General features: G+C 46.9%; 1 non-coding gene and 2 pseudogenes across 1 annotated transcript; all 3 read left to right on the forward strand.

Annotated features, from left to right (window-relative positions):
- Window positions 1-2,993: 2,993 nt before the first annotated feature.
- Window positions 2,994-3,111, forward strand: LOC112547031 (5.8S ribosomal RNA; annotated as a pseudogene; the record flags this gene model as incomplete).
- Window positions 3,112-4,269: 1,158 nt separating this feature from the next.
- LOC149525538 (18S ribosomal RNA) lies at window positions 4,270-4,961 on the forward strand (annotated as a pseudogene; the record flags this gene model as incomplete).
- A 1,325-nt stretch (window positions 4,962-6,286) lies between these two features.
- On the forward strand, window positions 6,287-6,438 carry LOC112547030 (5.8S ribosomal RNA). The gene has a single exon (XR_016348588.1). It is a non-coding gene; the product is annotated as a 5.8S ribosomal RNA (ribosomal RNA).
- The last annotated feature ends 19,821 nt before the right edge of the window (window positions 6,439-26,259 follow it).

The raw sequence follows: 26,259 nt of genomic DNA on the forward strand, positions 1-26,259 counted from the left end.
TACCCCCGCTAGTTCGAACTAGCGGGGTAGTGTAGACATACCCTCAGGGAGTGAAGGGAAAGTACTTGCATTCTGTGCATTCCTGTCACACCTGGGATCTCACCAGCCAGGAGTGAGAGGCATGCATAGAATGCAAGTCTTTTCCCCTCACTCCCTGATAGTCTGCATGGGATAACAGGATGAAAAGCAAGCCACATCCTGGTATGCACGGCGGCTGCCCCTCCACCCTCCTGAACCTCCACCCTTGCTTCATCTCCATGAGCAGGCAGGAGGACACCATATTCCAGTGTGTGCATCTGGGTGTCAGGGTCAGTGTCTCTATCCCCAGCCCTTGCTGAGGGAAGCACTGGGGAAGGGAAGGAGTAGCTGCAGAACAAGCCTGTCCTGCATTCGCTCCTTGTGCCAGCCCATTGACTCCTTCTGCATGTAGATTCAGGGAGCCCACTTTTGGGCCATGTTACAGGCCCTATGTGCAATGCCCTGCCCTGTCCCATTCCTCAGCCTGATGCCACCAGACACGGAGCTTTATCTGCTGAGCTGCTCTGCCTGTATGGACAGCTAAGGCTGAGCTAGATTAGGGGGTGGGCCCCCTCTAAACCTAGCCACCTGCTGTCTACCTGCTTATACATAACTAACTATGCTGGAAATCGCTGTGAACTCATCCAGTTAGGGGAATGGATACCATGTGACTTATCTGACCTACCACAACAGAGCTCCAGTTTTGCATAGCAGCTGTTGGATTTTCTTAGCAAACTGTTTGTTGTCATCTCAGAGAGACGGACAATTGTTATTAATTGAATAAATTCAGGGAAATTGCAATCTACCCAGGGCTATTCTGCAGTCTAGGGGAAAAAAGAGGCTCTTAGTCAGATACACTACGAATTGCAAATTATTTGCTCAGCTGCACTTGGGACATATACAGAAGTGCTGGCCAGCTGGAAAAGAAACTCAGCAGTAAAAATATATCGATAGACGAGAAAAGGATATTGGGCCAAATTCAACATGGGTGTAAGAAGATACAGCTCCCGCTGACTCTGTAGACATGGGTCTGACAAGAAGTGCCACACTGGAGGGGGTGTGAAGGGTCAAGGGAGGAATAAAACATTTTGTTGGCAGGATTTTTAAAGATGATATTAGCTGTTTGAAACTGCTGAAGTTTTTAGAACAAGAAGCAGTCGAGTCTGTTGACAGACTAGCTGACAGAGTTCAGAAGAGGCAAACAAACGTAGATGGTAAGTGCAATTTATCACTTTTGCAATGGTGTCCCTGTAACAAATAGAGCATGAGTACTAGAGCATCAGGTATTTATGTATCTATTCAGATTCTTGCACCATGTACCTGACAGGTTCTGGAATGTCACTGGCGAAAATCAGCAGTGAGAAGGAAAATTAAATATTTCCTTTTTAATACCAATTTATTTAACTTCATCGCAACTCTGTGACATACGTAAGCATTTATTCCTATTTCACAGACAAGGAAACCGAGGCATGGAAATTAAAAGCATCGCTTAAGGTTGCACAGACATTCTGTTCAGAATTTGGCAGGGCAATCATCTTATCCACAGAACCATCCATTCTCTGGGACCATTGCCGTGTTCTTCATTCTGCTGTTATAACAGATGTATAGAAATACTAGCACATGCCAGATCTATGCAGTTGTAAGGGTTTGGGCTATTACAGCTGCCTACATACACACTGAGGCTGCGTCTAGATTGACAAGTTTGTCCGCAAGAGCATCTGCTTTTGCAGAAAAACTTGCCAGCTGTCTACACTGGCCGCTTAAATTTCTGCAAGAACACTGACGATCTCATGTAAGATTGTCAATGTTCTTGCGGAAATACTATGCTGCTCCCGTTCAGGCAAAAGCCCTCTTGCGCAAATGCTTTTGTGCAAGAGGACCAGTATAGATAACGCGGTATTGTTTTGCGCAAAAAAGCCCCGATCACGAAAATGGCGAAAATGGCGATCGGGGCTTTCTTGCGCAAAACCGCGTTTAGATTGGCACGGACACTTTTCCGCAAAAAGTGCTTTTGTGGAAAAGCGTCCATGCCAATCTAGACGCTCTTTTCCGCAAATGCTTTTAACGGAAAACTTTTCCATTAAAAGCATTTGCGGAAAATCATGCCAGTCTAGACGTAGCCTGAGTGTTTTACCCACCAATGTTCTGATAAAGCTAAAAGACTTGTTTCATCCTCTACATCTTACTGGAGCCTTGTCGAGGACTATTAACGTACAATAATGGTTTAAAGATTGCAGTTGCCTCTTATATTTAATCCTCTCTGACTGGTCTAACTTTCTGTGTGGGTCATGTAAAATGAAATCTATTGGGCAAACTCCACAGGTTGCCAACAGAACAGGGACTAGAACACATTTGTTACTACCTAAATAATGTAATTGACCTGCACCAGTACTGTGGCGGCAAACACCTTTATAAACACATGCTATCAACATATGGCCAGAAACTCCAAAGCAGGAAAGGCTTGCCACATGCTCTCTTAGTCTTTGTCTACACTACCGGTTTTTCTGGTAGTGAATATGCAAATGAATCACACCTCATTTGTATAATGTACACAAACGAGGTGTGGCAATATGCTAACCCATGACTCATTTTCATACTCACTGCCGGCAAAACTGGCAGTGTAGACGAAGCGTTAGTGAAAAGGCCTTCCCTTGAAATTTTAATTTCCATAGGCTACCTTCAATTGCACTACTGATACTTCAGAAGTCACCATAATGATACCTGAGTTCTGATTTTGGCTGGTGAGTAGATTCCCAAGGATGTTCAGGGAGGGGAAAGATCCCTCCCCTCCAGCAAGGGTTCTGCTTAACGGTTTTAACTACTTCTAGGTCTCCTTCTGTAAAGACATCAGAGAGAGAAATTAGTTAGCTTAATAAGGTCCTGTCCTACACATAATATCATAGAATCATAGAACACTAGAACTGGAAGGGACCTTGAAAGATCATCAAGTACAGTCCCCTATCCTTACAGCGTCCATGAAGAATGCAGCTAGCTGCGAGAATTAATGTGAATTGCAGGACACATTGATCATCGACACTTTGAATGCACTTGCAGCCCCGAGTTCCTCTTGGGGCTATGCCTGTCTGAGAGTCGCTTGAAGGTCAATCATCTCCGCGGGTGTGGTGGCAGCGGGAGGCTGCCCTCTTCCTCCTCTGGTGTTGGAGGGCTGCAAGGCAACCTGCCACCGAAGCTCTGTCGGAAATGCAGCTGGGGTGTTGCAGGCACCGGGGCCGGTCCATCATGACTCTCCCCAATGCCTTTGTCCCCCTAAATTCAGACCTGATGCTCCGGAGTGTCCACTTTGGGGAGCTCATCCCATGTGTGAAGAAGTGGTGTCCCGGCAGCCATCTGCACATGTGCCTCGATGTCTCCCTCCAGCCCTTCTGGTTCCCCCACCACCACTCCTGCTGAATCGTTCAGCGGGACCGGCAGGGCATTCTGATAGAAGGAGGGGGAGGTCAGTGCGGGGCAGTACTGGGGGCCGCCGTGGGTGCTAGCTCCCGGGTCTCAAGGCTGTCTGTGGCGACACAGCTGCCCGCCAGGGTTTTCAGTCTGCTCCCCTTCCCCAGGTGATGACAGTGCCCGTCGTTGGGGTTCCCTGCTCTGTCGCCCACATGCTCACTCTCTCCTCTTGCGCTGGGCCGTCCCCCCCCCCCCCATGCTCATTGGATCGGGCTCCCTCTGGGGCCGATGCGCTTTCACGGCAGGTGGCGGGTGTGGGTGGCGTTCCTCCCTCCCCTTCCCTTTCCTTCTCTCCCCTTCCCTCCCCTCCCCTTCCCTTCCCTTCCCTTCCCTTCCCTTCCCTTCCCTTCCCTTCCCTTCCCTTCCCTTCCCTTCCCTTCCCTCCCTTGATGCTCTGAACTGAGTGTCCTGCAAGGTCCAAAATGATTACTTTGAAAAAATTAGAGTGTTCAAAGCAGGCTGGTCACTGGAATACTCCAGCTAGGAATAATGGAATAGGACTCCGGTTCTATTTTGTTGGTTTTCAGAACTGGAGCCATGATTAAGAGGGACAGCCGGGGGCATTTGTATTGTGCTGCTAGAGGTGAAATTCTTGGACCAACGCAAGATGGACCAAAGTGAAAGCATTTGCCAAGAATGTTTTCATTAATCAAGAACGAAAGTTGGAGATTCAAAGATGATCAGATACCGTCGTAGTTCCGACCATAAACGATGCCTACTCACGATCTGGAAGCATTATTCCCGTGACCCGCTGGGAAGCCTACGAGAAACCAAAGTCTTTGGGTTCCGGGAGGAGTATGGTTGCAAAGCTGAAACTTAAAGGAATTGACGGAAGGGCACCACCAGGAGTGGAGCCTGGAACTTAATTTGACGCAACATGGGAAACCTCACCTGGCCCGGACACGGAAAGGATTGACAGATCGATAGCGCTTTCTTGATTCTGTGGGTAGTGGTGCATGGCCCTTTTTAGTTGGTGGAGCGATTTGTCTGGTTAATTCTGATAACGAACGAGACTCTGGCATGCTAATTAGGTATGCGACCCCAAACAGTCGGCGTCCTACTTCTTAGAGGGACAAGTGGCATTCAGCCATCTGAGATTGAGCAATAACAGGTCTGTGATGCCCTTAGATATCTGGGGCTGCATGCGCGCTACACTGACTGGCTCAGTGTGTGTCTACCCTATGCCAACAACTGCGGGTAACCCATTGAACCCCATTTGTAATGGGGACTAGGGATTGCAATTATTCCCCATGAATGAGGAATTCCCAGTAAGTGTGGGTCATAAGCATGTGTTGATTAAGTCCCTGCCCTTTTCACACACCGCCCGTCACTACTACTGATTGGATGGTTTAGTGAGGTCCTCGGATCGGCTCTGCCAGGGTCAATCGCAGCCCTGGTGGAGTGCTGAGAAGACGGTTGAACTTGACTATCTAGAGGAATTAAAAGTTGCAATAAGTTTTCCGTATATGAACCTGCGGAAGGATCATTAATGGGGTTGCTCACGGCCAGCTCGGGCCCTCGACGGCGGCGCAGCCACCCCACCCCCCTCAGGGTGAGCACCAATGCTTCGGACACCTCCCTGTGTGCAGGATGGGAACCCAGCAGCGGGCTCCAGGGTGTGGGGAAGGCCGGCCGCCCTCTGCCCCCTCCATGCTCGCTCTGTCCAGCACCCAGGGTGGCCAGGGTTGGGCAGGGCGAGGCTGGCGGATCGGAGGCAGAGGGTCTCCACCTATGCTGCCGGGGCCCCCTGGTGCCTTCTCCCCTTTTGCGGACTCAAGCCACTCCTCTCTGACATGGGGCCCACCCACCCGGGGCGCTGCAACCGTCCTCCCTGACTGGTATTCCGCCAGCACTGCCGCCACCTCAGCAGCGCGCGGTTGGGGAAAGGCTGGGGGGTGGCGAATGCTGGGACCCGAGTGTCAGCCTGGCGAAGCGCCGCAGGCGTAAGTGGTTGCTGCAGCCATGCGGCAGGGATGGCAACTGAGGAGAAGGTTGCCAGAGGGGCGGCCCAGTTGTGTCCGCCTCCCGGGGCACACCGGATACAGAGGGAAACCCCGGATGCCTGGGAGAGGGTGTGACTGTGGCAGTGGCGGGAGGCCAGGGACCAGGGACCTAGTGCTCTCTGAGTGCTGCGCGGCCCAGAGAAGGCGGTGGTTCAAAGACTTGCCCTGCCCCCTCTCCCCAGCATTGCCCAGCGTACTGCGCTCCGCTCCTCGGGAAGCCCGGGATGGAGAGAGGCTACCCTGCCACCCTCTCTGTGGTGGGGGCCAAAAGGCCGTTTCCCATCTGTCTTCCCTACCTACGCCCCGCCTGGAATACCTGCACCCCCTGCGCTTGGGGGGGAGGGCAAAAGGGATGAGACGGGTCAGTGTGCAGCATGAGGGCTTGGCCAAATGGTCCCTTCCAAGCTAAGTGCCTGGTGTTTTGTGTGAGAACGTGGTTTTTCCCTCAAGAAAAGTGCTCGCATGATACCTTTTGCCAGTGATCGTAAAGTGAGGAAGGGCAGCCACCATGGAGGGCTGTCTGGGCTGTGCAGGACATCCCAGGGGGCGGGGGGAGTATGGTGGTTGGGCACCCTAGGCTGTGAGAGAAAGAAGGGACCTGCGGAGGGCCCTCTCCTCCTCTTGTGGTAACCCCCCCCCCATCTGCATTTCCCCCTCGGGGACAGCAGGCCGGCACCCAACCGGTGTGGACAAGGTTGTCCCCTTCCCTTGCTGCCCCTGTCATGGGTGCTGTGCATGGAGAAGGGGGGAGGAGGCGCGAAAGGGATTAACACGGAGGGGAAAATCCCCCCTGAAAACCTCACAACTCTTAGTGGTGGATCACAAGGCTTGTGCGTGATGAAGAACGCAACTAGCTGCGAGAATTAATGTGAATTGCAGGACACATTGATCATCGACACTTCAAACACACTTGCAGCCCCGAGTTCCTCCCAGGGCTACGCTTGTCTGAGTGTCGCTTGAAGGTCAATTGTCTCCACGGGTGCAGTTGCAGCGAGAGGTTGCCCTCCTCTTCTTCTGGTGCTGGAGGGCAGCGAGGCAACCTGCTGCTGGAGATGCGGCTGGGGTGTCGCAGGCACCGGAACCGGTCCCCCCAAAGAGCAGCAGGACCACAAACACTGGTTGCCCCAGAAGTGGAGCCAGCTCCAGCATGGAGAAGGGAGGATAAGGGACACCCTGAAAGTAGATCAACAGAGGTAACTGCAGGAACTTGGAAGGGATCATCAGGTTGGCAGATGTGTGTCCCCCTGCTCAGGGGATACAAAGAAAGGAGAAGGTGATTTGCACCCGCCCAGTCCACACCACGCTCATGCAGAGAAGGGAGGGCACAACAAGGCAAGCACAATTTATGGATTCAGTATAACATTTTAGTGGCCTCTTCTGAAAAAACAGCATGCATAGCTTTAAATGTCAATCCTCCTTAACAGCATGCACCACTTTAAATGTCAATCTCATATGATGACACATCTGCAAACCCCCCCTCCCTCCCAGGGCTGCTTGCTATCGCCAGCAGAAAGCAGTGTGATAGATCCCCGGCCCTGTGATCTTAGCCTACATCACACAAACAACAGATCGTCTCTGAACGTGTGAGCTTTTGGAAGGACGGCTATGGCTAATTATCTGTGGATCTCAGCCTACATCCCGTTTTGCAAATGCAGTTGGCTTTCTGTAACTCAGAGCGATCTCTGTAAAACATCAGGGCATTCAAGTGCTAAGAAAATGCCCCAAATCTATTGGCTTTTCTGCCTAGCTGCTGGCTGAACTGGCAGACAGATTGGAGGTTTCTCGTTCGAAGTGGACAAGCCTTCGAAGACGGTGAAATTACTCTCCTAGTCAACATTCAATTCCTACTCAATCCCCGGTCAGATTAGCTGTAAAACTGCTAGTGTTTTACTGGTGATGAGCTAATGCAATTAGATGCCTGAAGCTTGTCATCTCCTCGTGAACAGGCTTCTGGGTATGCCAGCAGCCCCCTTATTTGAAGAAGACTATAATTCAAATGACATCTGAGAGTTATTTATAGGAAACCCGCTCCTGAGCGGTAACCTATATAAAACCAGCCACTGTTTTAGTTGGAGTGTTGAGATGGAAAAGCACAGAAATCCTGACAGATTTTTATGTAGCAATTTTCGCGATCGGGGCTTTTTTGCGGAAAAACAAATCTGAGCTGTCTACACTGGCCCTTTTGCACAAAAGGACTTTTGCCCGAACGGGAGCAGCATAGTATTTCCGCAAAAACACTGACAATCTTACATGAGATCGTCAGTTTTTTTGCAGAAATTCAAGCGGCCAGTGTAGACAGCTGGCAAGTTTTTCCGGAAAAGCGGCTTTTTTCCGGAAAAGCGGCCGGAAAATTCCGACTTTGAAGTAGGAATAAGAGCCTCCGGAAAAGGGCGCTTTTTCCGGAGGATCGGGGCCAGTGTAGACGCTCTTTTCCGGCTTTTTTAAAAGCCGGAAAAAAGCGGCGGACATTTTTATTTAAATGCCGCGGGGGATATTTAAATCCCCCGCGGATTTCCCTACGACGACTGGTGAAATTTACATGCCCCTTCCGGAAAAGGGGCCAGTGTAGACGTAGCCTTGGGGTATGTCTAGACTACATGGCTCTGTCGATGGAGCCATGTAAACTAGTTTACCCGGCATAGGCAAAGAAGCGGGGATTTAAATAATCCCTGCTTCATTAAAATAAACATGGCTGCCCTGCTGTGCTGACGATCAGTTGATCTGGCACAGCGCAGCAATCTAGATGCGGATCTGTCTGTTTCACGAGGCATAAGGGATCAGTAGGCAAAGGCTTCCCCAGCCGACAGATCCGCATCTAGACAGCCGCGCTGTGCCAGATCAGCTGATCGTCAGCACAGCAGGGCGGCCATGTTTATTTTAATGAGCCAGGGCTTTGTCAAGCCGAGACTTAAACACTTCTAGGGATGAAGACTCCACTACTTCCCTAGGTAACACATTCCAGTGCTTCACCACTCTCCTAGTGAAATAGTTTTTCCCAATATCCAACCCGGACTTCTCCCACCGCAACTTGAGACCATTGCTCCTTGTTCTGCCATCTGTCACTACTGAGAACAGCCTTTCTCCATCCTCTTTGGAACATCCCTTCAGGAATTTGAAGGCTGCTATCCCCCCTCACTCTTCACTTCTGCAGACTAAACAGACCCAACTCCCTCAGCCTCTCCTCATAGGTCATGTGCTCCAGACCCCTAATCATTTTGGTTGCCCTCCGCTGGACCCTCTCCAATGCGTCCACATCCTTTTTGTAGTGGGGGGCCCAGAGCATGTTTATTTATCTTTTCAAGTGAGCTGCTGGCTATACATCCTAAGTCCTCACACTGCCAATCTTCACACACTCAGGCTACATCTGTACTACGAGTTTTCTCGGCAAAAAAATATGCAAATAAGGGAAAAAGGGGGGTTTGCACACAAGGAAAACGTCCATGCTGCTTGTTTTTGTGCAAAAACCCCAGCGCAAAAATGGATCGGCAGTAAATATGCAAATGAGAGCGTGACTCATTTGCATATTTTTTGCCGAGAAAACTCGTAATGTAGACATAGCCTCAAGGGCTGAATTAATGTAGTATAAGAGCTCGGTAAAGTATTGATTTGCCACTCCCTCTCTGCTATATCTTTGCAGGTTATCCTAGCATCCTCTGCAGATTTTTCTCCCCAAGTACGACATTGGTGTCAGAAGCCTGACTGAGGGTAGCAAGGACTAGTGGTAGGAGCTTGGGATCCAGGAATCAGAAACAGTATCAGAGTCAAGAATCAAGCTGAGCATCAAAGCAGAGTCAGCAGTTATGCTAAGGGTCAGTGTTGGGACTCGGACTGAGGGTCAATATCAGGGTCCATGTTGTGTTTCCAGGGGTTGGCTGGGAGTCAGAATCCAAGTCAAAGCTGAGATCAGCACCAGGAGTTCAGAAGCAGTGGGATCATGGAAGGCAGCTGACTAAGGATTCTGATTTTTGTTTCCACGCTTCCTGGCATTCTCCAGATGCTTATGTAAGATCAAGGAGCCAATCAGGGCTCACGGAGACCACTAACAGTCAGATCTCTTCATGTGGAACTTGCTATGGTGTTCAGAAGCCATGGACATGGCCACAGGAGAAAAAAAGGGTAACTGCTCCAGGACCCTGTGATTCAAAAGGGTCCAGGGCTTCCGGCTGACACGGCTGCTACTGTGACAGCAGCAGCAACCAAATCCCCGGGCCGTATAAATTGCCACCAGAGCTGTGGGCAGCACGCTCCAGGCAGTGCAAAGAGCTGGCGGAGGGAGGCGAGAATGGTGCTGTCCAGGTGGTCCTGAGTTCCACTCTTTGCACCTGAGGCTGCACCCTCCCACCACTATCTTGTCCAGCAGCCTTGCAATTCTGCCACCACCACCCCGCCCAGGGAGTGTGGGTGACAGAGGGCAGGCTGGCTATGGCAACCTTGCCTGGCTGCTTGGTAGCCCTGTCGGCTTGGGTTCCTGACAGAAGCAGACCATGGGAAAAGCAGCATGTGAAACCAAAGCGATAATAGTGATGGCAAGCAGAGGCCAAAAGCAGCCTAGTGGGAGCCTCCACTAAAATTGTGAAATTATACAATAAAACGCTTCCCAATTTAGGCCGATTACAATAATAATAATAATTAGTATTATTTATTACTTCACAAAACTACAGGGGTAATATATTCATTGCCCTTTTCTGCAGTCTTTAATTAGGCATTTTCAACAAGTCCGTTCTTTAGCATCAAAATATTTATGAAGCAGGGTCAAGATGGATTTTTCCCTCTGAATTTCTGTCAGATGATAATGGCAGGATGATTAAAACTTTTCCTCTACCACTGGACTTCTCCTTCTCTCCCCCATGGTGCATGTGTAAGGTAACATTCAAGTGAAACCAAACTAAACCAACTGTACATCTATACTAAATGCATGTGCTTTTATATTTAATAAATCTTTCTATGCGTTTATATGTCCCCGACGAATTATTACAACTGAGTGCCACATATATATTAATGATATTTTTTCCTTATTGTACCCCCCCATGAAGGAAAGTTTATAGGATAATGGAGTGAAATGTAAGGCTATGTGTACACTATGCATTGTTACGCAAGAAGATATGCAAATGAGGCATGGTGAAGAATATTGCCGCACCTCATTTGCATACCTAATGAGCCTCCATTTTTGCGGAAGGGGCGTTTGCGCAAGAAGGAGCTGTCTACACTGCTCCTTCTTGCACAAAAAACCCACCTTGCACAGGAGCTGTTCTGCCACTTATTTTCAGGAAGAATGGCTCCTGCTCAAGAGGAGGGCTTTGTGCAAGAAGGAACAGTGTAGACAGCTACAATGCACAGTGTAGACGTAGCCTCAGTGTGTGTGATTTGCAGGAGGTCAGATTAAGTAACCTGACAGTCTCTTCTGCATTAATCTTTATGAATTGTAATGACAAACTGAGGCATAGCAAGATGTGCTGATTTTTCCAGGTCATATTGGAAATTTGAAGTAGAGCTGGGGTTTAAACCCAGAATCTCCAGCCAAGTACCCTCAACTCAAGATCGTCCCATGGTTTGGTGTGAAGCCTACTGTTAACTCTTTCAATATCCATGAGTACTTTTTTAATTTCAGACATAACTGAAAAGCCCTAAGAGGCATAACTATAAATTCTACCTGAAGAGCAGAGTTGAGCTTGCAGAAGGTGGAGTAAGACCAACAGCTAACTCTTTCAGCACCATGCTTGCTTCTGCCATGCCTCAAGTTGTTTGTTTGGAAACAAACACAGACCTATTCTCCCAAGGGAAAGAAAGTCTCTGATTTGATAAGAAGACCCCTCAGGAGGGACACACCAGTCTAAAGAGCAGCAGCTTCCCACATATAAGGATTTGCTTGTAGAATAGATCTCACAATTTTCAACAATTTTTCACTGGAAGTTCAAAATTCAACCAAAAAGTCAATAACATGTCATACCAGATTTTGTTTTAAATATTTTCACTCTCCCCGTTTTTAACCTGCTCTGCAAATTTTAGTTACATTTTGTATTGAAAATTCAATAATGGGAAAGAACATCCTGACACTTAGTCCTACTTGTTACATCACATTTTTAATATCCATATGTCTTCTGAGTCTCTTTTTCCCTCACCACCTTTGCTTCGTGCAATTTGGACTGGGGAACACCTAAAACATTGCAGATGTGTGCTGTGAGAAGTAGAACTAATGTGTGTGTAACACCCACAGGAGGAACTGAACCTGGGACCTCTAGAGCTTAGTGCAGGGATGAGTAATAATTTTTAATGGGGAGGGGTATATTGCAAGATTTTGGTAAGTGGTCAAGGGGTGCACTTCTGTGGCGGGTGTGCGGGGCCTGGGATGATGGGTGGGGTGTAGAAGGGCGCTTGGGATAGGGGACTGGGGTGCAGGAGGGAGTGTGAGGTCTGAGAGGAAGTTTGAGTGAAGGAGGGGGTTATGATCTAGGGCAGAGGTTTATGGTGCAGGGTCCAGGAAGGGTTATGGGTTCAGAAGAGAATGCTGGTATGGGGGAGAGGTGTATGAGGTGGTGCAGGGTCTGGGAGGGAGTTGTGACCTGGAGGAAGTAGGGAGAGGGGATACAGAGGGTTTGGTCTGGGGCAGAAAGTTTGGGGAGAGAGGAGATATATATTAATGATATTTATATTAATGAGATATATATTAATGAGCTAAAAGCCAACTGCCTCACAACGAAGGCTATAGAGGAAACTCATTCTGGATGTGGCTAGACTACATCCCTCTTTTGACAGAGGGATGTAAATTCGACACTTTGAAATTGCAAATGAAACCGGGATTTGAATTTCCCGTGCCTCAGTTGCATAATCGCATCATGGCGCTCTTTCAAAAAAGCACTATTTCAAAATTGAAACTGCAGTCTAAACGTGGTTCTTTCAAAAATAGAAGCATTTTTGAGGTTTACAGGATCTTTTGAAAAAGGCTTCTATCCCTGTCGAAAGAGGAATGTAGTCTAGACACACCCTCTGTCTCTCTGCAAGTGGACTAAGTACAATTATATGGGATTGTGATCCACACCCAGTAGGAATGTGGGTTACACATGCATTTACAGCACTCTGTGATGCTCTTTGAAATAAAAGAATTAAGCACCACCATTGTTACTTTTAGAAACAATAACACATTGTCACATACAGGGTATGTCTACACTGCAGTGTTTTTTTCTGGAAAAACAGCTGTTTTTCTGGAAAAACTTCACTTATGTCCACACAGCTATTGTGTTCTTTTGACAGAAAGAATGGAGGGGTTTTTCCGATAGCGGAAGAAGCCTTTTTCCAAGGACGCAGAAGAGGCTTTTTTTTTTTTAATTACAAGGCCTCCAGGAAATAACACAGGTGCCCTGGTGGCCACTCTGTCCAAACTAACCACAACTCTATAGTTCCTGTCTTAAAACTGCAGGCACCCTGGACAAGCCTTGTGGCAGGAAGCTGGCCCTGGGAGTAGCACCTGACCGTGCGGCTCATCCTGCCACATCGAATCGGACTCATGGCCCAGCCACAAACCCCCTGAAATCCCCACGGCCATTGCAGGGAGCAACACCAGGGCTTCCAGGACTCTGCCAGAGGTAGCAAGCAACGTGCACCCTCCTGGTCTGGAGCAGAAATCATGTCCCTCCTCAAGCTGTGGGGGAAGGAGGAGAAGCTGAAGGATCTCCGCTCCTGGTGCAGGAATGCAGATATCTATGGGTGCATGGCAGAGGCTCTGGTGGAGCGGGGACCCCTCCCTTCTAGCCCGGACCTTAGAACAGGTCCAAAGTCCAGTTAAGGAGCTCCGCCACAGCTATGCCAGGGCCAGGGAGCACAGCTCCCACTCTGGGGCAGGACCCCAATGCTGCCCCTATTACCAGGAGCTCCATCAGATCCTGGGGGGTGGGGAAGCCCTTTCCCCACCCGTGCTGGTGGACTTGGAGCCCGAAACACTGGTCATCAACCACCCAGAGCACACTGTGGAGGAGGAAGAGGACAAGGGACAGCAGAGGCAGGAGGAGGAGGACATGGCCAGCACCATGACGCTGACCTTGGAGCCAGTACCCCTGGGCCTGGACGTGTCTCAGGCATCCTCTGACGGCAGGGAAGGCTCATCAAGTGAGTGCTCTCAGTTTTCCACACACACAATGCGGGGGAGATGGGCTTAGAGGGGAGAGGGTGAGATCATCGCTCGGCCTGGAAATTGTGCTGAGGTCGGTGCATGTGGAAGCACGTGTAGTGCCAGTCGGTGCCACGTGGTTTTAGAAGGCAGCCCCGGAGCACCCCCGGATCCTGCTAACAGACTGGCCCTGGGCGGGGGGATGCCCTGCCACCAGCAGCCACTGCTGGTCACAAGGGCACACGCACAACCCTATACGCACTGAGGAGTGCTGCACACAGCACACGGGCATGCCTGCATGTACAAAGCACCATCCGCTCCCACGGACAACGCTGCCAGGTGCAGGTGTGTGTGCGGGCCCCATGCAGGGGCAGACTGCTCCAGGCCCTTCTCCTGCCCATGGGATCCCACTGTGTCTGGACACTTCCCTGGCCTGCTTGTCCGTGGGAGGGGGAAAGTGGGCAGCATGGTCCTCTGGGTATCTCGGGGCCCCTGTAAGGCAGAGCCTGCTGTGCAGGCCACACATGACCTTGCTTCCGGGACATCCCCATCCTCTAGACTGAAGACTGTAGCTCACTGCTCACAGAGGAGGTCACAGCTTCAGGGACAATGTGTGCATGGGTGACTGACCGCCTCTCCCTCTAGGTACGTCTAGACTACATGCCTCTGGCGACAGAGGCATGTAGATTAGGCTACCCGGCATAGGAAAATGAAGCAGTGATTTAAATAATCACCACTGTATTTAAATTTAAATGGCTGCTGCGCTGAGCCGATCAGCTGTTTGTCGGCTCAGTGCGGTAGTCTGGACGCTCCACCATCGACATCAAAGGCATTTGTTGACCTCCCAGGTATGCCTCCTGGGATGAGGTTTACCTGGGAGGTCGACAAATGACTTTGATGTCGACCACGGAGCGTCCAGACTACCGCGCTGAGCCAACAAACAGCTGATCGGCTCAGCGCGGCAGCCATTTAAATTTAAATGAAGTGGCGATTATTTAAATCACCGCTTCATTTTTCTATGCCAGGTAGCCTAATCTACATGCCTCTGTCGCCAGAGGCATGTAGTCTAGACGTACCCTCTGTGTGTTCTCCACAGCTGGACCAGCCGTCATGGGGGCAATCCACGCCAACAGAGGCAGCTGCCCAACCCGGGGGGACCTGAAAGTGCTCAAGGGTCCACGAGGACCTCATAAGGCAGCATGTGGGCATCTTGTGTGAAATGCAGCAGACCCTGCCTGGCACAGAAGGTCCGGAGGATGTGGAGTGGTGGACCCGCATGCGGGACCAGCTCATGTGGCAGGGCAATAACATGTGTTCCATCCTGCGTGAAATGGCACACTCAGCTGCTGTCCCTGCTCCTGCCTCCCACCCTCCTGCCCTCCCGCTATGCCCATTCCCCCTCCTTCTGCCCCCAGGCGATGCCTCTGTCCCCTCCCCCTGCTATGCCTATGCCCCCACCTCCTGTCCCCCCTGCCATCCATGACCCCATTCCAGTCCCCCTTCTTGCCCAAGTTTGCCATGGTCCTCTCACCTGAGGTGGCACTTCCAGCTGCCCTCCTGCCACTCCCAGCCCGGAGCTCCCCTCCTTCCTCCCCCATCCAGGTTCTCAGCCCCCCCTCCTCCCCAGTTTATTTTATTGAAAGAAAAATACTGTTTGTTTTGCTGAAATCAAAACGGGTGTCTTTATCAAGAGTTAAGGGAAGGGGGGAAAGGAGAGGTTGTGGGGGGAAAGGGATTGTGGAGCAAGGCACAGGCCCCAAGACGTAGCCACAGAGTTCTGAGAGCTTGAAACTCCAGTCCAACATCCCCAGTTCAAAGCCCATATGCCTAGTGTACTAACAGCTAGGTGAAAGAAATATGTGGTGTGCATTTAAATAACACAGTTCAACTTTGATTATTATTTTTCTATGATTAGTGCTGTTTTTCTGTTTGTCACTAAAATAATGTGTTCCAAGCAGCCTTCTAAGTAGTTAAGATAGGTTTTATTTAAACATTTAAATAAACAGATTTATGCTTGAGGTGTTGGGGGGAGGGAGAGGGGCAGAGGAAAAATATCCCCAAAGTAATGTTAAGTTTGAAATGAAATATATTGCACTTCTAGAAAAGTAATGCTGGAGAATTGCATGGACTTCATTACAAAGCAGTAAAGGGACATAATTACAGTCTACTGTATAAGAAAAATGGAGCAAATTATTTCTTTTTCTTCTCAGATAGCTTAATTGTACTCTTGGTATATCTGGAGTAGCTACACTAAACATAGGCTTGGTGAAAATTAAAGCAGAAATTGTTCTGTGTGATTTAGTGTCTTAGGATATGTCTATATAGACGTGTTATTTCGGAATATCATCCATATGGGTACATCTAGACTTTATTGCATCCACTTTTTCAATTTTTTTTTCAAAAAAGCAGACGTGCTCTTTTGCCATCCCTGTAATCCTCATTCTACAAGGAGCAAGGCATGTGTTGAAAGAACTTTTTTCCAAAATGTGGTGCCATGTAGATGCGCCAAATTTCAGAAAAGCCTCTTTCAAAAGTAAATTGGAAAAAGATACACAATTTGCAGTTCTTTTTCTGATTTAAAATTGCAGTGTAGACCTAGCCTATGAAAAGTAAGGAAAGTCAGGGGAAGAGTAATCTATTTTGAAATAACTGCTGTGTAGACAGCGCCAAAAGTCAAAATAAGCTATTTTGACTTAAGCTATTCAATTAGCGTAGCTCAAGTTGCATAGCTTATTTTGAATTTAGTCCTGCTGTGTAGACGTGCTGTTATAGTCCTATCCTTCACATAAGAATGGTCAGACTGGGTCAGACCAAAGGTTCATCAAACCCAGCACCCTGTCTTCTGATCGTGGCAATACCAGGTGCCACAGAGGGAATGAGAATTCATGAAGGCTACGTCTACACTGGCGGCTTCTTGCGCAAGAACTTGCTGGGTCTCTACAATGCATGCGCATTCTTGCGCAAGTAAATTTACAGTACAACATCGGAAAACAGGGCTTCTTCCTGAAGAGTTATTCCTCTCCCCACAAGGAATAAGCGCTCTTGCGGAAGAGGGCAGTGTAGACAGGCAACATGAATTTCTTGCGCAAGAAATCCCTATGGCTAAAATGGCCATCAGAGCTTTCTTGAGCAAGAGAGGGTCCACACTGCCATAGACGCTCTTGCACAAAAGCACATCTCTTGCGCAAAAGCACATGCCAGTGTAGACGTGCTCTTGTGGAAGACTTTTTGCACAAGAACTCTTCCACAAATCAGTTCTTGCACAAGAAGCTGCCAGTGTAGATGTAGCTGAACTGTTTTATCCCTTGTCATGCGCTCCATCTTCTGGAAAAGAGAGGCTAAGAATACCTGACAAGGAGTTCCACAGGTTGACTGTGCGTAGTGCGAAAAAAATCCTTTTGTTTGTTTTTAAATCTGCTATCTATTACTTTTGGTTGGTAACCCCTAATTTTGGTGCTTTGAGGAGTAAATAACACTTCCTTATTTACTTTCTCCCCACCAGTCAAGATTTTATAGACCTCAATCATAACCCCCACCCGCCGAGTCATCTCTTTTCCAAGCTGAAAAGTCACAGTCTTATTAATCTCTCCTCCCATGGCACCTGTGTAATACCCCTAATAATTTTGTTGCTCTTTTCTGAAACTTAATGTATGCTAGAAGATTTACCCAGCATTGTTCGGGGCTTTCGTTAATTTTTATTTGTCCTTATTAAAATTATTGCTCTGGGGTAGGGTTAGGGGGTTCAATATAAAAGCTGCCCTGGAGAGAGGGGGCTACCCCAGCCCTCTCTTATTGAAGCAGTTTGGGGCTACAAGAGATGTGCCTCTCTATGGCCATTGCAGCTCCAGTGTGCATAGCCAGGGGAGGGCTGTATGTTCCCCAGCTGGAGCAGGTTCAGGTTTGTCTGCCCCATGTGCTCCCCAGCCAGATCAAGGAATGCAGCAAATAGTGCAATTTCCTCTCATTCTCTGATGAAGGGGAACAGCCAGCAATGTTCCTATATGAATCAGGGAGGGGGAGGAGCTTCAGTGGTCCTGGAAGGTGGAAAGCTCAGGGCTCGGGCAGTCCTGGTCGGTGGGGGCGCATCTCTAGTCTGCCCCTTTCACCTGCCTGATGATTCTGTCTCTTTCCTGTATATTTTTCTGAGAAGCAATCCCATTCCAGGCACATCCCATTTTCCTAGTGCCAGGGGCCGTTTCTCTCACCCCTGGCACTGTGGCCAAGGGCTGGAAGTGAGGGAAGTGGTTTGGAGCTGGGGGGATACTTACCTGGTCTGCTGGCAGGCAAGATGACAGAGCCCGAGCCCTTCTGCTCACCTGTCCCTTGGGGGCATGGCTGTCCCCAATGAACACTCTGCAGGATAGCTCTCCCCTGTGGGCTCACTGCCCCCAGTGGCCACTTTTATATTGCATCCCTCCTAACAGCCCCTCCCTTTCAATGTTATGGAAATCAGTCCCTATTCCAGTGCTTTCCATTGTCCTGGCATAACCAAACCTTGACCTTATTTAAATTAGGAGACGAGTAAGCTACATATCAAATTTGATGGCCCTAGCTCTTACCATTTAGGAGGAGTTCTTGAACAAACAGACAGATGCACAGACAGACACACAACTCTCTAAAATATAGAGATAGATAACATATCCCTTTCCTTATTATTCCCAACATTCTGTTTGTTTTTTGATGCACATTAAGCAGATGTTTACAGAGAACTATCCACAATGACTGCAAGATCTGTGTCTTCAGCGATAACAGCTAATTTAGACCCCATCATTTTATATGTATAGCTGGGATTATGTTTCTAATGTGCTTTGCTTTGTATTTATCAACATTTAATTTCATCTGCCTTTTCATTGTCCAGTCACCTACTTCTGTGAGGTCCTTTTGTAGCTCTTCACAATCTGCTTATGATTTAAATATCTTTAGTTTTGTATAAACTGTGAATTTTGCCCCTTCACTGTTTATCTCTTTTTCTAGATCATGTCTGAGTATATAGATTGGAACACGAGAGGACCTTCCCTCTTATCTCATGAGAGCATGCTTTACTTCAGAGACTTTGGTGATGGATCTTGTCAAAGGCTTTCTGGAAATTTAAGTACACAATAGCCACAGGATTTTCCTTTTACACATGCTGGTTGGCCTCCTCAAGGAATTCCAGTAGATTGGTGAGACATTATTTCTTTTTGCAAAAACCATATTGACTCTTACCCAACAAATTCTGTTAATCAACAGTTTTGTTCTTTACTATAGTTTCAACCAGTTTGCCTGCTTCTGAAGTTAAGCTTACTGGCCTGTAATCAAGAGGATCATCTCTGCAGCCTTTTTCTAAAATTAGCATCACATTAGCTATCCTCCAGTGGTTTGGTACAAAAGCTGATTTAATGATAGGTTACTTTTAGTTGTACTGCAATTTCACATTTGAGTTCCTTCAGGAGAATACTGTCTGATAACATATTACTATTCAGTATATCAATGTGTCCCATACCCTTCTCTATTGACACCCCAATCTGAGACGGTTCCACAGATTTGCCACCTAAAAAATAGCTAAGGTTTGGAATTTTGACTCACATCCATAGCATGAAGAACAATGGAAAGAATTAGTCTCTCTGCAATGGCTTTACCATCCTTGAGTGCTCCTTTAGCGTCTTGATCATTCAGTGGCAGGCTTCCTTACGCTCCTATTTTCCACACTGAGATTTAACTTCCACTTTTTAAAGGATAACTCTTTGGCTGTGTCTATGTTGGTATGATCTTGCACAAAAGCAGCCGCTCTTGCGCAAAAACTTGCTGCCTGTCTACATTGGTCGCCTGTTTTTGCGCAAGTAAACTGACGTTCTAATGTATGAAATCAGGGCTTCTTGCACCAGAACTCCTGTTCAGGAATAAGCTCTTTTGTGCAAATGTTCTTGCGCAAGAGGCCAGTGTAGACAGGCAACATGAATTTCTTGCACAAGAAAGCCCTCTGGTTAAAATGGCCATCGGAGCTTTTTTGTGCAAGAGAGCGTCTACACTGGCATGTATGCTCTTGTGCAAAAGCACATGCCAGTGTAGATGCTCTCTTCTGGAAAAGTTTTTGCAGAAGAACTCTTCCGCAAAAGGGTTTTTGCGTGAGAACGCACCAATGTAGACGTAGCCTTTGTCTCTCACTATTTTTTTACTTTGTTTTTAGCCATGGTGACACTTTCTTTATTATCTTATGTTGGCTTTTTTTAATTTACATGCCGTTTGAAGGCATTTCACTTTTGGCACTTTGTCTCTTAATTTCTGTTTTACTTTTTCATCTGATGAAGTGAGTTTAATCCATGACAACTTATGCCCTAATAAATCTGTTAGTCTCTAAGGGCATTTCTACACTAGGAAATTATTTCAAAATAAGAAAAATCAAAATAATGACTTCTGAAATAACAATTTCGAAATAAGCGCTATTCCTCGAGAAAAGCAGGAGTAAAGATTTTGAAATAACCAGACCGTTATTTCTAAATAATGGGCTTGCTAGTGTGGATGCTCTGCTTATAAATGTGACCTATGGAGGGTTATTTCAAAATAACTCCCCAGAGTAGGACTAAGGTGCCACAGGACTTCTCATTGTTTTTGCTAATACTGACTAACACAGCTATTCCCCTGAGACTTTCCTCCTTTTTGTGTAGTTCCCCTTTGTGAAATTAAATGCTACAGTGTTGGGCTGCTATGGTGTTTTCTCTACCACACAGATATTCTATTTAATATATTATGGTCACTATTACCAAGTGATCCAGGTATATTCACTTCTTGATCCTGTGCTGCACTTGGATCTAAATCAAGAATTGCCTCTCCTGTTGTGGGACCCAGGACTAGCTGCTCCAAGAAGCAGTCATTTAAGGAGCCAAGAAATTTTATTTCTGCATACTGTCCTGATGTGCCATGTACCGTGTCAATATGGGAATATTTGAAATTCCACGTAATTACACTATTGTTTTGGTTTGGTTTTCTTTATAGCTGCTCTCATTTCCCTAATCATTTCACAGTCACAATCACCATCCTGGTCTGGTGATCAGTAATATATCCCTACTGCTATATTCATTATTAGAGGTTGGAATTACTTTTCAGAGAGGTTCTGTGATACAGTTTGGTTCATTTAAGATTTTTACTTCGTTTGCTTCTCTGCTGGCTTTCTAGTATATTTTGTACTTTGCGTTACTGTGTCCCATTGATTATCCTCATTCCACCAAGTTTCTGTAATGCTTATTACATTTTCTCATTTAATATGAGGTACTCTAGTTCACTCGTTATGTAGACTTCTAACATTAGTGTACAAGCCCTTTAAAAACTTGTCACTATTTAGCTGTCTCCCATTACATGATGTAATTAAATGGGACTCTTTCATTTGTTGCTCATCAGATTATACCCATGTGTTATCATATTCCATTTTCTCCTTACTAGGAGATAGGGAATCATCAGTAATTGATCTTCCCCTAAGGGATGTCGCTGTCTGTGCTCCTCAGCTTTCTCTCAGCCCTTAGTTTAAAAACTGTTCTACACCATTCCTAAATGTACGTACCAAACATCTGGTTCCATTTTGATTTAGGTGGAACCTATCCTTCCTGTGCAGACCCCTCTTTTACAAAAGTTTCCCCAGTTACTAATAAATGAGTCAACAATGTAACACCAATGTAACCAAATCAAACATCATTCTGAGATATATTAGCAAGTGCTTCATAAGCAAGACACCAGACGTAATTCTTCAGCTCTGTTCTACACTGATTAGGCCTCAACTGGAGTATTGTGTTCTAGTTTTGGGCACCACATTTCAGGGAAGATGTGGAAAAATTGGAGAAAGTCCAGAGAAGTGCAAACAAAAAATATTTAAGGTCTAGAAAACATGACAAAACATGAAAACTAAGTTGCTTCAGACTGGAAAAGAGAAGACAAAGGCTATGTCTACACTGCCCCTGTTTTGCCCAAAAAATATGCAAATGAGGTGAAGCGTGGAATATCACCCCACCTCATTTGCATAATTAATGAGACTCCATTTTTGCACAAGGGGCTTTTGCGCAAAAAGGAGCCATCTACACCATAAGCTGGTCTCAGTCCATGCTGTAGAGGTCTCTTGTTCTTAGCTGTTGCTGTAGTCTACATGCCACGGCATGGGACGGTGAACCACACTAGGGTAACAGCTACACTGTCTGTAGCCTTCTTCCAGAAAAGCTTATGTGAATGAAGCATGATATGGAATATCGCCGCGCTTTATTTGCCTAACTAGCAGCCACTTTTGCGCAGAAAGGAGCTGTGTAGATGGCTCCTTTTTGCGCAACCCCCCTCCCCCTTGTGCAAGAGCCGTTCTTCCTTGTTTTGTCAGGAAGAACAGCTCTTGCGCAAGAGGGGGGGTTTTGCACAAAAAGGAGCCAGCTACACAGCTCCTTTTTGTGCAAAAGCCTCTTATGCAAAAGCCTCTTGAGCAAAAATGTAGCCATAGGCTAGGTGTGTGTTACATTAGCTTCTGTATGATATTAATGCCACTCTTCATTTTTTGTTGGTTGGGAAGGCTGGGATTAAGGGTTACTTCTAGATAGTGAAGGGGTTAGGTTTGTGGGCAATTACCTTGCCACAAAAATGTACATGTAGGATCCTCTTAGCTTCAGAATTGCTGAGATGGAAATCTGATGACATCATGTTTGATGGATTGGGTTTTAGCCATCAGCACTGAATAATGTTATCCATCCCCTATCTTAATTATGGTGGACTGAGCCATTCGTGCCACCTGGCCGGCAGAAATAAACTTGGGGCATGCCCCATCAGGCACGTCGCTTCTGTATCAGTTTTAAAAGCCGATGACACTAGCACTGATCGCTGTGGGAGGCCATTGTACAGACTGCACATTTTGTTAAGCTGACTTCCAAGCAGGGCACAGAACGTGCTGTCTGAAAGCACTGACCTAACAAGCTGAAATGTCTGGTCTCACTCAAGCAGCTTGGATAGCATCAGCAGTAGGGTCTTGCTCCAGATGGTGTTGTAGGGCTTTGTGCCAGGCTTGTGTTGATGACAACTTGATAAAAGCTGTGGCTGTTTTAAGCTTCTGCTGGAAGCCAGCCTCAGCATGCATAGGCAGGGCCAGCTCTTGGTCACAGCAGCTTTGCCCGTCCCCGAAGCCTGCCTGTTGACATTACTGAGTGTTTTTTTTGAAACTCCCACCCTTTTGCATGCACCTCTGCATTAGAATCATCCCCTTCCTCCAGCTCATTTATTTTGCAGTGATATGGCGTGAAATCTGTGCAGAAAACAATAAATCACCTTATATCAAGTGTTCTGTTATTACAAACTTAGCCTGTTTATATGTAAGTCCAATTAATCTAGGCCTGATTCTTCGCTCCACAATAGGGTCAATCCAGAATGACATGGGTGTGAGAGAAGAACCTGAACCCTCTTTATCTATCACTGCCTTCCACTTCTCTGTTGGGTTATTCCCATTCTCTTCACCACCAATTAAAAAAAAAACACCTCGAGGCCATACTATCCTGCGCAGGGATTAGTCCTGTGTAAAATACCAGAAACTCGACACTCGCACGTGTGTGCAATTGGCCTGATCAGCCTTTGGTTTTCACTTTGTGCAGATGTTTTAACTTGTGCAATCTGGGTGCAAAATGCTATTGAATCCAAGGGAAACATTTGGGCCTATATACATCATAAAGGCTGTTAGTTCTGGTTGGAATGTTAATTACTCTACTTTCCAAAATATTCTCTTCCAGTTCATTTCCCAAAACTGCCTTCACATAACACCTGAGTAATAAAAATGGGCAGAAACGACAAGATGGAAATTCATCTTTTTGCATTATCATTGAAAAAGACATTACTATTCCCTTATCAAAAATATCCATCAATCTAATTACATCTCTTTTCCTCCCAAAGTGCTAAAATAGGTTGCCTAAGCATGCTAGGTGATCTAGAGTTATTATTTAATGACCATAAGGGAGATACATTTTGATTCATTTTCTTATCTGTTAAAAATTTATGACCAACATAAAAACCTGTTATAGCAATAGGCTCATTCATGATGGCTTTAATTTCATTTAAATTATACATAGATAAAATATTATGTACATTTTAAGGTGTTATGCAATCCTAAGTGACTTAGAGACAGCATGGTTTAGTGAATAGGAAATAGAATTTAGGAGAAAAGCTGGCTGGGAAGAAGCAAATGCTGTATTTTGCTAATTAAAACAAGAAATGCTTTAACTAAAAAGGAACAAAAATCATCCCTTTCTTAACAGGGTAAGTATTTCTTGTGAGCCAATGTTTTCACCCATCTGTACCTGGATTCTCCACTGGCTCTGCTACTGCCATGCTGTGTGATGTTGGGCAAGGCACTTAACCTCTCTTTGCCTCTGTTTCTCCACCCATGTTTTGTGTGTCTGGTCTATTTGGATTGTAAACCCCTTCAAAGAAATGGCTGCTTCTTGCTGTGTATCTGTAGAATGCCTACTGCCAGAGGGCCAAGTCTAGACTCCAGCCTCAAGGCTGCTCCATAATTCAATTAATAGCATTCAATATGTATACCAAATTCTCCATGCTGAACGAACACACACACACGCGCACACAAATCCATTGAAATGGGGCCAGCCCCTCATCTAGTGCAAAACTAGCTTAGTTCCACTGATATCAATGGAGCTCTGTCACTATACACCAGTTGAATATCTTGTCAGAGAAGTACGTCCGTAATGTATTAAAGCTGGAGTTGGAATACCCCCTTTCCTTCTTAAAGGAGCATTAACAAATGTAAACAACGTTTATTTTTTCATTAAAAATGACATGAATACCCCATCCATCATTTTGAGACTTGGTCGAGGATAATAAGAGGCAGAGACTGAATAATGTAGTTAAAATAGTAGTGGGAATATTTGTTTTTACTAAAACTTTCTCATAAGTGGGGAGGTGGGAGATTAGCTTACCTCTCCATATTCCATTTAAACAGCTCAGCAATGTTTAAAACATTGACGCTAACGCCTGCTTATTTGTTGGAGTACTCTGTCCTACTTGCATGTACATAGAGCTGCCTGTAAAGGGAAGACTGGCACCAAAACTAAAGCGCTTTCATTTGTTTTCTTTTCCAATGCCTTGGGGATTCCTTTAAAAAAAACTCTAGGGCTACGTCTATATTGGCAAGATTTTGTGCAAATACTTTTAATGCAAGAGTTTTTGCGTTGAAGTATTTGTGCAAGAGCGCGTCTACACTGTAGGGGCAGTGTCCTGGGAAAGAAGCTGAGCCCTGATTATGGGGCGGGGCTTCACTGATTAGGGGTCCTATAAAGGTAGCTTTCTAGTCTGGCAATGGCACAGATAGCTGCAGCGGCACAGGAGCCAAGCAAACAGAGCTGTAAACAGGGGAGTTGGAGTGGGAGTTTGTAAGGGGAGTTTGGATATTGGAACTTGTTTGGAGTTTGGTTTTGCTGAGGAGGGGGCGTTTTGGTTTGTTTTTGTGTTCACCGGACTAATAGGATTTTGGTGAGAAAGTAGATAAAACATAGAGGCATTAGTGGCCATGGCCCAAGTAGTAGAGAACACAAGGAGGATGATTGGATGTGGTAGCTGCGGTATGTACATGACTCTGGAGGGAGTACCCGAAAGGAGTTTTGTTTGCATGAAGTGCCGCCTGATAGAGCTGATGGAAGAAAAGATCCGAGGACTGGAGATGCAGGTGGAAACTCTGGTCGAGTTTAGAAGGGGGTTTGAGCAGATGATGGGGCAAAGGCATGGCGTGGCTGAAGGGGAAAGCTTAGATATGCAGATGGAAGCAGGATCAAGGGCCTCAGACGGGGGAATGCTGGGTGAAGAAAATGGACAGCGGAAGCATGTGACTCAGAGAACCAGGCAGAGGAAAAGATGGGTCAGTGAAGGAAAAATAGAGCTCAAGAACAGGTATGTGGAGCTGGAGAATAAAGAAGGGATACAGCAGGTAGATAATGAAGATGGAAGGGTAAGGAAGAAGAGAAGAGTGGCTAGTCCCATAGATAAAGGGGAAGACTTAATGGAGACAACACCAATAATGAGCATTAGGAGGATACACGATGGGTTAAAGAGGATTACAAGGGAAAATAGGAATGGCAAGGACTTGCAGCCAGAGGAAGCTAGAGATAGACCAGAGAATTTCACTGACACTAGGAAAATGCAGGTCTATGTGATTGGGGACTCCTTATTGAGAAGAATAGATAGGCCAGTAACCAGAGCTGATCCAGAGAATAGAAGGGTGTGCTGTCTGCCAGGAGCTTGCCCAGGACCGCAAGAGGTGGGCACCCGCCTGGGCTAGTGCAGACATCGTGGACCTCGTCCACCATCTCCGCACTAGGCACAGGAAAGCGGCCGGCTAGGGCAGGAGAGCTGCCAGCCTGGCCACCCAGGAGCAGGTGTGCAAGAGAATCACGGGGGGTCCACTGAGACCCCCGACCCTGAGCCCTGAGCTTACAATGGCTGTCCTGGGTCAGACCAAAGGTCCATCTAGCCCAGTAGCCTGTCTGCCAACAGTGGCCAACCCTAGGGACCCTGGAGGGGATGGACCGAAGACAGTGACCAAGCCATTTGTCTCGTGCCATCCCTCTCCAGCCTTCCACAAACCTTGGGCAGGGACACCACTCCTACCCCCTGGCTAATAGCTCTCCATGGACCCAACCTCCATGACTTGATCTCACTTCCCTTTAAACTCTGTTCTAG

This window comes from Pelodiscus sinensis, chromosome 1, assembly GCF_052426305.1.
Source record: "Pelodiscus sinensis isolate ZL-2025 chromosome 1, ASM5242630v1, whole genome shotgun sequence".
Taxonomy (NCBI): Eukaryota; Metazoa; Chordata; order Testudines; family Trionychidae; genus Pelodiscus; species Pelodiscus sinensis.